Source organism: Podarcis raffonei, chromosome 7 (genome assembly GCF_027172205.1).
Source record: "Podarcis raffonei isolate rPodRaf1 chromosome 7, rPodRaf1.pri, whole genome shotgun sequence".
NCBI lineage: Eukaryota > Metazoa > Chordata > Lepidosauria > Squamata > Lacertidae > Podarcis > Podarcis raffonei.
The window spans coordinates 25,949,011-25,964,407 of NC_070608.1; the positions used below are offsets into that span (position 1 = coordinate 25,949,011).

Sequence of the window (15,397 nt, forward strand, 5' to 3'; positions counted from 1 at the left end):
TCTTCCATGAACACGGTTTTAACAGTCTGTAAGTGACTGTGGAGGCCAGTTCTGGATCCACACGTCCTTCCACAGTGGGGACGTAGGTTTCCGGGAGGGAGTTGATCACGGTGAGAGTTTGCCAAATGTGCCTTCCTCTTAGCACGTTTCTCCCTTTCGTCCTGAGTTTGAGCATCTTCAAAGCCCATGACATCTTTGGTAAAGGCTGTTCTCCAATTGGAGCGCTCACATGCCTGTGTTTCCCGGTTGTCGGTGTTTATACTACATTTTTAAAGATTTGCCTTGAGAGAGTCTTTAAACCTCTTTTGTTGACCACTGGCATTCCGCTTTCTATTTTTAAGTTTGGAATAGAGTAGTTGCTTTGGAAGACGATAATCAAGCATCTGCACAACATGACCAGTCGAACAAAGTTGATGTTGAAGAATCATTGCTTCAACACTGGTGTTCATTGCTTCTTCTAGTACACTGGCATTAGTTTGCCTGTCTTCCCAAGTGATGTGTAAAATTTTCCAGAGACACCGTTGATAGAATCTTTCAAGGAGTTGGAGATGGCATTTGTAAGTGGTCCATGTTTCACAAGCATACACTAAGGTTGGTAGTACAATAGCTTTGTACAGAAGCATTTTTGTTTCCCTGCAAATGTCCCAGTCCTCATGTCCCACTCTACATGAGCTGAGGCACTGCCTTGACAGTGCTTAGGTGCTATGTGGCACCACACCCAATGTGACTCTTTCTGTGGTCAAATTCAAAACTGCCCCTTTTTCATCTGCTCTTACAGCATACACACTATATGGCAGAAAACTGGTCTCAGACTCTACTACCAAGGCAAGTGCCCATGACTTACATTTCCAATATATGAAATACTGATGATCTGCTTAATGAGCCATTGATGAACACTGTGAACAACTGAGCCATGGCAATGCTACAGAGAGAGCTCCTTTGCCTGTAATTTCATATCAGTTTCTTAGGAATGTTCCTCTGGAATGGAAGGCTGAATCTAAGATGCACTGAAAGTAAAAAGGTCATTGCCTTGAGTCCTGTGTGTATATCCCTATAAATGTATGAAATCTTGAGAGTTTCAAGTTAAGTGGGCTTAAGAGACTTCTCCATTACAAGTTAATGCTTTCTGTCATAATTGTAGCCTAGAGACTGGACTTTTCCAGAAAGACTCTAGGCTGGAATGGCAGAAACATTATTAGTGACTGCAACTGGGTGGAGGGAAGTGCCCTGGCTTGAGATGTTTTGGGCTAGAAGAAAGGATCAAGACGGTTGAAGTTGAGGAACAGCGTAGCCCAAGGTCTTACATGCTTTAGAAGCAGGAAAGGGGTCTTCAGACCCACTGCCTAGGGCAATCTGGGATCGCTTCCCTATGCATCTCAGAAACGTCCTTTGCCCCTTCCAAGCAGGGAAGTGAAATCATGGCCCAGCAGTCAGAAGGAATAAGAGTGGAACAACATGGGATAGGGAGTCTGCCAGAGGCATATGTTTGAATCCTTTCTTATGGGCACAATTGATTGGGAAATAATAATGCTTCCTTTCTTGGCCTCCTCTGCTTGCCTCTGTGCTGAAAAGGACATAGATGAAAGGTGACAGAGGAAGGCACAAACAAAATGAGAAGCCTCAGACTAGTCCTTAAACAATATGGAAATGAATGGAAGATAACGGCATTGAAATCCCGAGGCAGTCACAAACTGTGGACTTAGCAAAGTACAGAGGTTGCCTATGCATTTTAACATACCAGAAATCCTTGGCTGGTTTCCAGAGTATGGTAGTAGTCACCAAGGACATTTTTATGATCGACATAGTGTTATCCTACACTATTAAAGCCATCAAATTGTGGTAGGAGTTTCCATAGTTTTACTCTGGCAAGTTTTAACTCTGGCTAGTGGCATAAAACAAAATAAGCAACTATCTCCCAAGTTGTTGTTTTACTTCCTGGTTGGTTGTCATGGAAACCTTTGCAATGGCCTACTTGCCAAGGGAGGAAAGGGGAGGCCTGTAATCACATTTCTGAGTTTTAGAGTAGCAGGCGGGTCTGTTGAACCTCCCTCGTTTCCTCTGAAGAATTCTGTTGGGAGTGCAATCCTATGCACGCTTTCCTAGAAGATGGTCCCCATTGAATGTCATAGGACTTACTCTGGAGTAGACCAGCATAGGACTGCAGTGTTGGATGGTTAGCTGGCCAAGGTTGCTGTGTTTTGACAGCGGCAGGCCAGGGCTTGTCTCCAGAGATCAATATAGCTAATTTGACAAATCTGCCTTTAATAAACAATCCAGGATATGGCGAACGGGCAAAGTTTCAGAAGAATGGGCTGGAAGAGCACTGTCAATTTGGCTTTTAGCCATTGTGAGAAAGGAAGGTGTGTGTGTGTGTGTGTGTGTGAGAGAGAGAGAGAGAGAGAGAGAGAGAGAGAGAGAGATGTATCAGCATTTGACCTACCTGTGACCTCAGGTCCACGTGCTTCAGCCCCCCCCCATCCCAAAGCCAAATGAAGTGATAACTGTAGCTGGTCAATAATCCCGGATTTAACTGGCCCATGAGACACCAGCATTTGTGTCCTGTGGGTGATATCTAAATTAGATGGCAGTCAGGTATGTGTACACTGGTGCGGTCATTAGAGTGGGCAGATGTGCACAGCTAATGGCTTACCGAGAGGATTGCTACAGGGGGAATTCCTTGAGAAGCTGCAGCAAAAGTCACACTTACAGTCAGAAAAGGTCCTTTTTCTCTCTCCAAAGCATCATTTAACTGCAACGAAACACATGGTTGAATAAACAAAAACATAACAGAAACCTTGCACCACAGGGTTCGTTTTAGATGTGGTTTTTAATCTTTATATGTGCCTCTTGGGTTGTAAGGTCATCCGAAAACTAGCGGGGTGTTTTTCCTCTCCCCACTTTCTTCTACACCAGCAAATACTGAGGACTTAAACCACAAGATTTGGAGAATACTGCGGGGTCCTATTCACGGCTGCACTCACACTTTACACATGTAAGCAGAAATGCCCACAATCTCATTAGACCACTGAAAACTCGCCACAGTTACAAAGAAAACTAAATGCGCTGCTGACCTGCGTGCCAGTATCTATGCAAATCTGAAGCAGAAGCTGAGATTTATATATGCTTTACATACCCCCGAGGAAATACCTATTTTATAGCACTGATGGAGCAGATGTAGTTTTCTCTGTGAAATGTGAGTGGAATCTAATCAGGGTTGGTGGCAGTGGGGGAGAGAGAAGCGCTCTATGTATTCAAAACAAGCAAATGCCTTTGCCACCCCTTAAACCTGCTGGCACATCGGAATGGATAGAAATGCCATCTCTGAACTAATTAGGCGCTTTATTGTATACCACGGCTATACATTTGCATGCCTGCCTTAGCAGAATCTTATTCCCTTCCAGCTGCACTGAAGAGACAAAAATAAATCTTACATTTTGATGGTATAATTGACAGCATGACAAAGTTTCCAGCACGAGACGGCACAGTCCCTTTGGAAATATTTGAAAATGGAGGTCCGGTAATTTCTCTCCCCCCCCCCCAAATTTCTATTTTACAGCTATGCAAGTTTTTTAAAAAGGGGTGGGGAAAAACAAGCACGCAAGATGGCTTTGGGGGGAAAACCCCCATCCCTAATAGAGCCAGTTACAGCAATCAACAGTCTGCTATTGCTGAGATACATCTGTGCGTGTTGCAATTGGAAAGTGATTATTATGCTTCAAACACTGACCTCATGGACTTCTGTTTAACTGTTTTATTGTCGTGCCATCAAAAATCCTCCATCCCTGGCACGGTTAACATCTGAGCAATCCTAAACATTCTAAAATTAGATGTATATTCAGAAGGTGTTTGAATAGCTCCTGGAGCACAGGCAGGGGCAATTATATACAGATCCATGAATAAAACATCTTTTTGAGGGCATAAACAGAGCAGAGGCATCGGTGGAAAAGAATAGGACATATGCAACGATGAATCAAGAAGGGAATTTGTCCTTAATTTACACCCCACACAGGATCACTGTACTTGGAAAGAAGCAGAATTATTCACAGCAACACCCAGCGAAATGCATACAAAGTTACAGTGCAGAGATCTTAATCCATAGATTTCTATGCCACCTGCAAATGGGAGCAGGGAAGAAGGGCAAACTACCACTGATCCTTCAACGAATGGATCCAAGGAGACAGATGGCCGAGGGGTTATGCTGACAATCAGTTCAAAGAGCGCCACAGTGGTCAGGGCCAGCTTAGGACTGGAAGGTCCTGGGCAAAGTGCCTTCTAATAAGCCACCACTTAAATTAATGGGTCCCAGTTGGAACAGTACTCCAAGACTGGCTGGGAGCCACCATTTTAACTCCTCACAACACACAAAATTGCTCAGTATCTATATCTATCTATCTATCATCTATCATCTATCTATCTATATCTATCTATCTATCATCTATCTATCTATCTATCTATCTATCTATCTATCATCTATCTATCTATCATCTCTCTCTCTCTCTCTCTCTCTCTCTCTCTCTCTCTCTCATCTATCTATCTATCTATCATCTATCATCTATCTATCTATCTATCTATCTATCTATCTATCTATCATCTATCTATCTATCTATCATCTATCTATCTATCTATCTATCATCTATCTATCTATCTATCTATCTATCTATTTATCATCTATCTATCATCTACCTACCTACCTACCTACCTACCTATGAAGTAGTGTCACTCCAGAGCATTGTGGGAAATTAAAAGGCTGGCATACCCAGCTGCCCAGTGTGGAGGGCCTGGTGAAGGTGTTAGGATGCCAGGTTCTGATGCTGAGACTGACTTTGGCATTTTAGCCCCCCCTCATCCCGCTTCGTCTATCAGCGGTTCTCAACCTGTGGGTCTCCAGATGTTGTTGGACTACAACTCCCATGATCCCTGAGCTCTGGCCTTGCTAGCTAGGGGTGATGGGAGTTGTAGTTCAACAACATCTGGGACCCACAGGTTGAGAAATGCTCACCAGCTTCCTAAGAGTCTCTTTCTCTTTGCAGGCTGAGAACTAGTGTCACAACATGGCGCAAGACTTGAGAGGGAATGTCACCCTTTATTACTGGGGAAAGAGCCATAGCTTAGTGCTAGTGGATTTTCTTTTCATGTAGTGAGTCTGTGGTTCGATCCCCAGCATCCCTACACAGGAGACCCTTGTACAGTGGTGAAGCTTCATGCTCCAGCACCGGGGGGTGGAGATCAGGCGGGGCGGGGCTGCTGCGTGTCCCGGGGGTGGGGCACTCCACCCGCAGGGGCATGGCGCGTGTCCTGGGGGCGTGATGCGCTGCCTGCAGGGACGTGGCACCCAGCGCTGGTGGGGGGGCAGCCATGATGGCACCCCACAGGGATCGCGCTGCCGGGGGCGGTGCGCTCCCCCCACACTCCTCTTCCTCTGCCAGTGCCCTTGTATGAAACCTTGGAATATCGCTGCCAGTCAGCGCAGACAAAACCCTGGGCTGATGATCTTACTTAGAATAAGGCATATTCCTATTGGGGAGTACAGAATAAACACTACAACTCTTTAACTGAGATATTAGACTTCAGTCTCAGAGTATTAATTAGAAGAATACACAGAAAAATGCATTTTAAGCAAAACCACTGAAGTTACATAGTAACTAATAATAATAATAGTAATAATTCCAATGCATAACCAATGAGACAATTCTATAAACAATAACTTCATAATTATGAAACATATTTGGCCCCATTCTTAGTTATTCAGCCCATGACAAAAAGAAAGTGTGCTATAGCAAAATTGCCTTGCTGCACAATTGAAGCGTGGACTTCTCTTGCGACTGACCTCCAGATCTGTGCCTCATTTCTTGCAGAACAGAGGTGGGAGTAGCACCCTGGATAGCTCCATGAATAGCTGAAACACAAGCTCAACTGATGATGCTTCCTTCTCAAGCAAACTCAGGCTGAGCCTTAAATAGAGCTGCAATGCTTTCCTGGTAGCCAGCTCCACTCGCATTACACAAAGCGTCTTCAGTTAAAGGGACCTAGCCTGATTTAACAGTCCTGACAGCACAGGGGAGAGTATGTTCTACTGGGACTTCTGGGCTTGAGGCCTTGGAATCAGAAGTCAGCAACATAATATCCTCAGGCCAGAGAGGTGCATGCCAAAGGACACCTCTTGTGCTGGAGTTTCTAGAGCTGGGGGGTGTGAATGTCTGGGATTAGTTCTGAGGGTGATTCTCTCTCACCTTCTGATGTTCTTTCTTGGTCCATGGCCTTATCCTTTAAATATGGGTGATGGTGGAACATGCAATTCTGTCAAGGTCATGGTAAGAATGAAGTTTGTCTGGCTACCATGATTTGTTGGTCCCTGGTTGTATGGGTATTGAGGTAAAGGTAAAGGACTCCTGGACGGTTAAGTGCAGTCAGGCTGAGGGAGCCAGGATTTGTCCACAGACAGCTTTCCGGGTCATGTGGCCAGCCTCACTAAACCGCTTCTGGTGCAATGGGACACCATGACAGAAGCCAGAGCACACGGAAATGCTGTTTACCTTCCTGTCGCAGTGGTACCTATTTATCTACTTGCACTGGCATGCTTTTGAACTGCTAGGTTGGCAGGAACTGGGACAAAGCAATGGGAGCTCACCCCGTCATGGGGATTCGAACTGCTGACCTTCCAATTGGCAAGCCCAAGAGGCTCAGTGGTTTAGACCACAGCAACACCGCGTCCTACACTGAGCACACAAAGGACTGGATGGGACTGGCTGCCACAGTTCCAACTCCACTTTCCATATGTTCTACATGCTCCATAGGTGGTCACCTGAACAGGCTTACAGTTTGGTAAACATTGCAGTAGTGTGCAGAAATAAAGAGCCTGGTAAGACTGCTGGCCGAAAGAATAAAAGAAAGTTAAAGTTAACAAAGCCATTCTGAGCACAAGCTCACATATGCCCATTACGGAGTCATGAGGTCAAGAGAACAAAGGAGTCCTAACACAAGGGCAAAGAAAGAAAGACTGGCTGGAGAAGGAGGAGGAAGGAACACAATCTACATGATAACAGGTAGTTACTGAAGAAGGAACCAACAGGATGAAGAAAAGGTTGCTTTTTTTGTCTGTTGCTCACCACTGATTCAAGAAACTGACTACAAGTCACTACAAGGATGCACAGCTATCTTTAAATCAGGGGTGCCCAAACTTTTTTCAAAGAGGGCCAGATGTGATGAAGTGAACATGCATGAGGGCCGACCAAAATTGCTGAGCTTTTTAAGGATTTTACCCAGGGTGTACTGCCACGGGGGCCAGATTAAATCGACCAGCGGATCAGATTAGGCCCCTGAAATGAACTTTGGACATGCCTGCTTTAAATGGATAAAAGTATTTTAAATTATTATTTATTAGATAAAAGAAATTATTTGTTATTTCTTGAGCAATCCCTCTCGTCTGTCTTTTTTAACCCCCCCGTAACTTTCTAAATAACAAATGTATTTCTCTTTGTTTACAAGCACTGAAAAATCCCTCAAAATTTGAACTTTGAATATTGAGTCATAGCAGTAGCATGGGCCCTTCTCTTTCACATAACTTTCCCAAGAATTTGGGAACTTTTCAAAGGAATCAAGCACATTCTTCAACATTTTTCTAGAGGCTGTATAGAATATCAGTGCAGGCATCTGAGATGAAGGATGCACATTCATGGCTTAGACTCCTCTGTTCTTCTTCCTGTACTCCTACTGAAAAAAACACAACAGAACTGAGGCACCAACCTCCTCTTTATTTTCCATATAAATAATCTCACTGCGAGGTACACTAGCTTTGTGAACTAAAAAATAATAATACTGAGTGCAGATAATCTCTCTGTGTATAGTGTTGCAAATGTTGCTCTGGAACAGAGGAGCAGAGGAAGAAATCAGCTTTTGCACATAGCATCCATAGAAATGTGTCATTGAGTATAATTTATACTTGATTGGACAGACCATTTATTAAAAAACTTGGAATCGATAAAGTCAGATCTGTATCTCTTGTTTGGAGAAACTTCTTAAAGTCTACTTGGAAAATGTTGGCTCTTTAAAAAAGGAACTAGAGACATGAAAATCTTCTAATCTTTGCATTCACAAGGCTGGCTGACTTAGCCGTGTGTGTTTGTGTGTGTGTGTGTGTGTGTGTGTGTGTGTGTGTGTGTGAAGGAACCTTCCATCAAACTATATTCTGTTAAAAGTTCTTGTTTGGTAACATAGCTGCTAGGCAAGGAAATAAAAACCCTCATCAGTGTTCAGACTGCAATGCTTATTTCAGGGTGGGTTCCAAGCCATAAAATTACAAACAACACATCAGTAATCAAATCAACACTCCTCTTAAAAGCTAAAATTCGGGATACAGAAGAACAGTAAATACATCCCACAAACGATTACGTGAATAGCCAGGTCTTAAGTTGTCAGAAGAATGAGACCAGTGATGGAGCCAATGAGCAGAGGGCATTCCACAGCCAGGATGACATAGCACAGAAGGCCTTCCTCCATGTCTCCACATAATATACAGCTCCCACAGATGGAACACAGAAGAAAGCAGCCCTCCAAATGATTTGAATAGGCAGGCAAAAGACTAAAGGGTGAAGTGCCCACTGAAGTATTGGGGGCCCAAGACATTGTATCTTTAAACATAATCACAGGCACCTTGAAATTGGACCAGAAATGTTTAACAGCCCATGGCTAGCTCTTCAGATAGAGGATGCATTCAATTAGGTGCTTGTCCTCTGTAAAGTAGGGCACTGGACCACCCATAAAGGACAGCTAGTGTTTTGTAAGGGATAGTGTGTCAGACTTGGCATGGGGGACCTGCATTCAATTTCCCACTTGGCTATGACCTCGGGCCAGTCATTATATATCAGTCTAGCGAAGATAAAAATGGGAGCAGCCCCATATACTACCCTGATCTCCGAGGAGGAAAACAAGATAAACACGTCATAAATAAGCACATTATTACTGAGAACATCTCGAGCGCTAGCCATGTCAGTCTGCTGCAGCCAAAACAACAAAAGAGGTTGTTTTGGCACCTTAAAACTGATTTATTGTAGCCTAAGCTTTTGTGGTCCAGAGGCCACTTCATCATATTTTCTGACAGTCCCCTGGGCCAGGATCCAAAAGCTCTAGCACTGAGTATGTTAAAAAAAAAGATACCCATTGCCAACTGAGTTCCTCTTAAAGGGTGATAATAACTTATGCTTCACTCATTAGCTCTTACATTGTAACATTTTTCAATTTCTACAAAGCTCGGATAGCAATCTACTGATGAAAGGCATTATGTTCTTTAACAATCTCTCAAACCACTCTGTCCTCCATTTGCAAAAGATTTTCAGTAAAACATTATTTGCCTAAATAATATAAAAAAAGGAATGAAGTAGAATTACACTGTCATTTGAAGTTTCATTACAATGCTATTTTCTTGAGCAGCATTGATTGACCCAATGACGGCTTTGTCTAATTTCTGCAGAGTTGTTATTAGAGCAATTTATTAAAATTGCATGCATTGATTGGAGCCACAAATGATTTCTTGCTAATTATGCAGATGATGTACGAAGCTCATTTCAAATTCCTTTTTGAACTTCAGTGAACAAAAAATGTCAAAACTAACATATGGTTGTACTGTCAAAGGCAGAAGTAGGCTACATGCTAGTGACATGCCTTTGGCCTGCCAAAAGGAAATTTAAACACACACACACACACACACACACACACACACACACACACACACCACCTTCCACTTCATGGGTTCCTTGAACCATTTTATCATAATGTCTTGGGTATGTTTATGCAAGTTGGTTGTCTTCATAAATTCTGTCCTGTTGGAATGGAGGTTTGCCTTAGGAAAACAGAGAGAATCAGGGAACGAATCAGAAAACTTCAGGTTTTACCAATCTTAATTTCATATTATTACGTGTAAAGAAAGTAGATTCAAATATTTTTGAAGAGTGGAACCATATATTATGACATAGAGATGTCTCCTCCAAACAGTAACCCCACATAGCTTATATTTATTGATTAAAACATCTTGATCTACTAAAAAGGTGCAGATTAACCAAAGACAAAATTTTATTTTAAAAAATGTCATAGTCAAGATACACTTATAAATACTGCAGATGAGAAACACTTTATTAAAACAGGAGCACTAAAACTATCGTTTCAGTACTACTACAGAACTGATCTTTGTCTCCAGTAGATGTGAGATGGTTAAAGTTTACATCATTCAGTTGCTGGACAACTGTTGGTTCAACTCATTAGCTCTGGGAGCTTGAATCATATAAATTGGTATGAAATGAAAGATGTGTCTGGTGTCTTGGTTGGTGATGTCATGAAAGACACCAAAGACTTAATATTTAGCCAATCTCTGTATATTTTTCTTACCTCTAGTTTGTTCCGAAGGTAACTGAGGGCAGGGAATAATAGGTCACAGAGGGGGGAAATCTAGCATAGTATTTTCCTCATCATCACTAAATATCTCACCCAGACTGGCAAAATGGTTCATGTGTAGAAGGCAGATGGAGGCACTTGCTTGTTTGCTCATTCACAGATGTGTGGAGTATTATATTGATGCTGATTCTGATTCTCTACACTGAATAACACAAAGTCTTAGGTGGCAACCTTATATACACTTACCTGGGAATAAGTCTCATTGAACTCCATCAGCTTGGATTAAAATTCCAGTTCAGCCACATACTCAAACATTATAGGCAAGCTAAACGTGTCAAATTTCATAAGAAGATCTCAGTCAAGGTTGGAAATTAAGGTTGGAAATTATATTTATTTATTTGTACCCTGAACCTTCAACCTGGTAGTGTTCTCAGGACAGCTTGTACTAAAATATGAATATAGAAACTACAATATAACAGAAACTAAATATCCATAACTTAAAACAAAGACAAAACACAGTAGTTCAAATTCAAGATGTGTAACTAGAATAACACTCCTTCCAAGTAAGAAGAATGGGAAAAGTAAGAAGGTATTCACCTGGCACCAAAATGAGATCAGAATAGGTATCACTTGGCCTTCCTGTGAAAAGGCTATTATGCTCGTGTTTTGCTTATGCTCATAGACATCTGGTTATCCAATTTGAAAACAGAATGCTGGCCTAGATGGGGTTTTTGCAGATGCCTTTTTGTTATGAGAGATTCCAAAGGCAGAGTGCCACCATCAAGAAAGCTCTCTTTCTTCAACCACCATTGCATGCTCTTTCATGGCATCATCAGCCTAAGCACCAGACCCATCTTTGAACTCATACTTCCCACTCACAGCTCTAACGTGTTGAACCAACCACTACGCCAGAGGCACTCACAGAAGAGCTTCAGATGATGACCTCAGTGAATGAACATACATATGGGAGAAGCTGGTCCAGCAGACATCTGGGTCCCAAGCCATGCAGAGATCTTAAACACCAACACTTGGAACTGAGCTCAGAAATGGACCAAGAGCTCAATCTTCACTATGGAAGCCCAGATTTGTATGCCGGCTGGTTCTAGGGCAGGAATGTCAGAAGGTTTTCCATTCTACCCTGCATTTGTGACATGCATTTGTTTGTATGCCATTGCAATTCAACTTCCACCAAAAGCTACATTATTCATCTAGTTGTCCTGTGTGGCAAAAATTATGTGACACACAAAATTAATTATGTAAATTATGTTGTCATTATTTTATTCCACCTCATTCATTTCAATGCAAAGGAAACACACTGCAAATGGGGGGGGGGACCCACAATCAATTGTTTGCAGCCTGAAAGCAACAGCAAATACCAATATATTAGTTGGATAGATTTCCATTCCAGACAAAGGACAAATAAGTGAACACCGACCATTTCTACTCCCATTTCCAGTGAAATTCGCTATTCTTCCTACTCTAGGGCCTAGAATTGTTCTAATGACTGTTGCAGCTCATCTGTGATGCAATAAAAGGAGAATTCCTTTTGCTCATCACATAAAGTGATGAAAATGGTTCCATGTTCCAGAGTTGAACTCTGTCACTGAAAACAGGCTTTGAGGTAGAAGCCCAGTAAATCTTTACTCTAAGGAACCCTTGACCACAGTTCCTCACATGTAAGTGAAGCAGGAATAATAACAATGAGAATAAGAATATCAATAAGAATATCGATAACAATAATCCCCCACCTCTGAGGATTTTACCGGACATAAGACAGAAAGAAATAAAAGAAACACACAATAGAAATGATCAAGAATTTTACAATGAAAGTTGGCGCTCTCAGAACAGTGTATATTCTCCTTGGTGGCTGAGGTACCAGAGTGAAGCTCTAAATTACCAAGTCCAATGAATTTCTAAAATAAGAAGATGCAATTCAGAAAAAAAAACCAGACACACACATGGAGACGATGTACCTAAAGTGGCAGGAGCTCTTGCAGAGTCACACATTCCTGCTTCTCATTAAGCTTCTTCCTATGTCCTTTTGTAAATCTGGCAGAACTACAGAAAGGTGTGAAGGGGTTAATCGCTTGGTTTTGCTTAAAAATTCCAAACCACGATGAAAACATTTTAGCACCTAAGAGCAGAGATTGTGGGTGAAGAAGGAAGAAGGAAAAAAAAGCCGAAGATACATGATTTATCACTCCCCTCACAAATAAAATTTATTCATTGCATCCACCAGCCATCACACAGATGGTCAGAAAATTGGCTTTGTGTAGAGATGTGGATTCAGGCATGAATATTAATATGAGACAGATGTAAACGCATATTAATATGCACTTGCTTTGCATGGACTGACATTACAATATTTTCATTAAAGAAACCGCATTTGAAATGGAAAGTGAGGGTCACCTTTTTATAAAACATAAAATGGTATGGCACAATGTATTTACCATCTCCTGAAATGGCAACAGAAAACAAACAAAAGAAAAAGTAGCTGCCACAATTTAGTGAAGGCTGCACAAAAACGGATAGAACAGAAAGCTCTTGATTTCTACTTAAATTCTATTTCGTGCTTTTATAATAATTACTGCTCAAGGAATGTGTTCTGTATAGAATCTATGCAGAGTCTGTTTCTTAAGCAGTAAGGAACACAATAGAGCTCATACACAGGAATGCAACTTGAATACACATCACCTATGCCTGAACTTGTACAACCCTCTAAGATGGTAGAGGGTCATCAGATTTCACACTTTGTGTATATTTGTGTGTGTGCACACACACATGCACAGAAATTAAAAATCGAGGAGGAGCAAGATTCAGGAATGTCCAAGGCCCACTCTTGAATGCTTTCATGGTTGAATTAGAAAACAAACCATTACATTTGAAAAGTATTATTGTGGCTCTTATCCCTTACATATCATTACAGCAGTGTGAGCGGCATAGCAGTGGTGTGACTTTGTTATACTAAGGAGGGCAATCCCAGGGCCCCTTTTCAGCCGGAATTCACCAGGACTCAGTTCCAGCACCTCTCAGGTGGGCGCCGTTGCCATTATAAGAGAACAAGGGAGGTGATTGTGCTAAGTTCTGGCACCCTTTTTTCCTAGAAAAATAGCACTGGGCCATCCGAAGCCAAAATCTGCCAGGGTGAGTAAGTTAGGATGTGGCAAGTCTCTAGCTCTGGCTCAAGTCCCTAACTCAGTGTGATGTAGTGGTTAAGAGTGGTGGACTCGTAATCTGGTGAACCGGGTTCTCGTCCCCGCTCCTCCACATGCAGCTGCTGGGTGACCTTGGGCTAGTCACACTTCTTTGAAGTCTCTCAGCCCCACTCACCTCACAGAGTGTTTGTTGTGGGGGAGGAAGGGAAAGGAGATTGTTTGCTGCTTTGAGACTCCTTTGGGTAGTGATAAAGCGGGATATCAAATCCAAACTCCTCTTCTTCTTCTGGCTCAGCTGAAGATACACTGTCACAACTTGTGCATCTTGGCTCAGCTTGGGACTCAGTCAGTGAGCAGAAGTCTCAGCAGAAGTCCCACAACAGAGGTGTTTCGGGGATGGTAACTGAATGCTCCATGACTTATCCATCAGCACCCACTAGCAGAGTGCTATTGAATCACTAATACAGGAGACGATTTCTTCACTCCTTAAAGTTCTGGTGAGTGGTGGACCAAAGCACTTGTTTACATTAAATTGCATTTGCCATTTTCTGCCCATTCGCTTAGTTTGGAGAGGTCCTTTCGGAGCTCTTCGCAATCCTATTTGTGTTCTAACAACCCTGAACAATTTAGTGTCATCAGCAAATTTCCTCTGTTCTCCCTTGTGTCATCTTCTAGAGTGAGGGCTTGACGTCATGTGTTAATTGTGCCACTTGAAATCCTGGTGTTGGTTTTTCTTATTTACTACAGGCATGAAGGGGTTTTTTGTGGGGGGGGGGATTTGCAGCATGCAGAGAGAGAAGATTTAATCCTTTCCTTCCTCACTGCAACCATGATGGACTATTACAATTCAGTTTAGGTAGGGAAAGCATCTGTTAGCAGGGAGAGTGTAATATACCTGAAGTTTAGCAGTGACCTGGATACAGACTCAAAGGCTGAATGGTGCCTATGGAGGAAGCTCATGGCCCAAGCACTGCCACTGAAAAAAAGACCCCTGATCTCAAGATGCCAGAAACTTCTGGAGATGACATAGACTTCTGAGCTGAAGATTCCATAGCCTGGGTTAGAAACTGTAGCTCCCAATCCCAGCAAGGGGCCCACATAGTTGCCTCCAAAGGTCTCACACGCCACAGAGCAGAGCATTGGTGCAGGCAGCATAGCTCCTAGAGAGACAATGGAGTGCTGTGCTGTAAACCAGAGGCCTGCCCCTTTAAGGCCTTCCACTTTTCAAGCAGGGGATGGCGTCTGAAAGAGGTCCTGGATGTGAAGCAATAAAAGGCACAGCGAGTTGTTCACTAGAAGCTCTTCTTTGTGCTACCGTTCCACCTTGCCCCATGGGACCCAAACGGAATGGAGTGGTTGGGTATATTTGTGGAAATCACAGTGGAAAAACGAAGGGTCAAAATGCCCCTTCTCAAATGCTGCCATTCTGATAAACATCCTCCCTGCAAATGTTGTGGACATTTGCCCAAGTCATAAGGACATAAGAAGAGTTAGGATGGATCAGACCAACAAAGGCCCATTGAGTCTAGCATTCTGTTCTCACAACGGCCAACCAGATGCTTATGGGAACCCCGCAAGGAAGACATGAGGTTAATAGTGTTCTCCTAATTGTGATTCCCAGCACTCCCCAGTATTCAGAGACATGGTGTCAAAAACTCACTGCCTACAGAAAGGAAAGGAAAGCATATCATCAGGGTCTATTGATATGTAAATGCTAAACGAGCCTCTTGCAATCATGTTTCAGTGGCAGACAATCCCACTCTCAGTCCCCAGGATCTTCAGTTAAAAGGCTCAGGTAAGCAGGTGATGTGACAGACTGCCTAAGACTGTAGAGAGCCTCTGCCAAAATGGACAATATT

At 42.7% G+C, this 15,397-nt stretch overlaps 1 long non-coding RNA gene across 1 annotated transcript; it reads right to left on the reverse strand.

Moving 5' to 3' along the window:
* Positions 1-7,499: 7,499 nt before the first annotated feature.
* LOC128416875 (uncharacterized) lies at positions 7,500-10,704 on the reverse strand. The gene is made up of 3 exons (XR_008331329.1): positions 10,630-10,704; positions 9,731-9,835; positions 7,500-7,707 (listed from the first exon to the last, which is right to left on the reverse strand). It is a non-coding gene; the product is annotated as an uncharacterized LOC128416875 (long non-coding RNA).
* Positions 10,705-15,397: the final 4,693 nt, after the last annotated feature.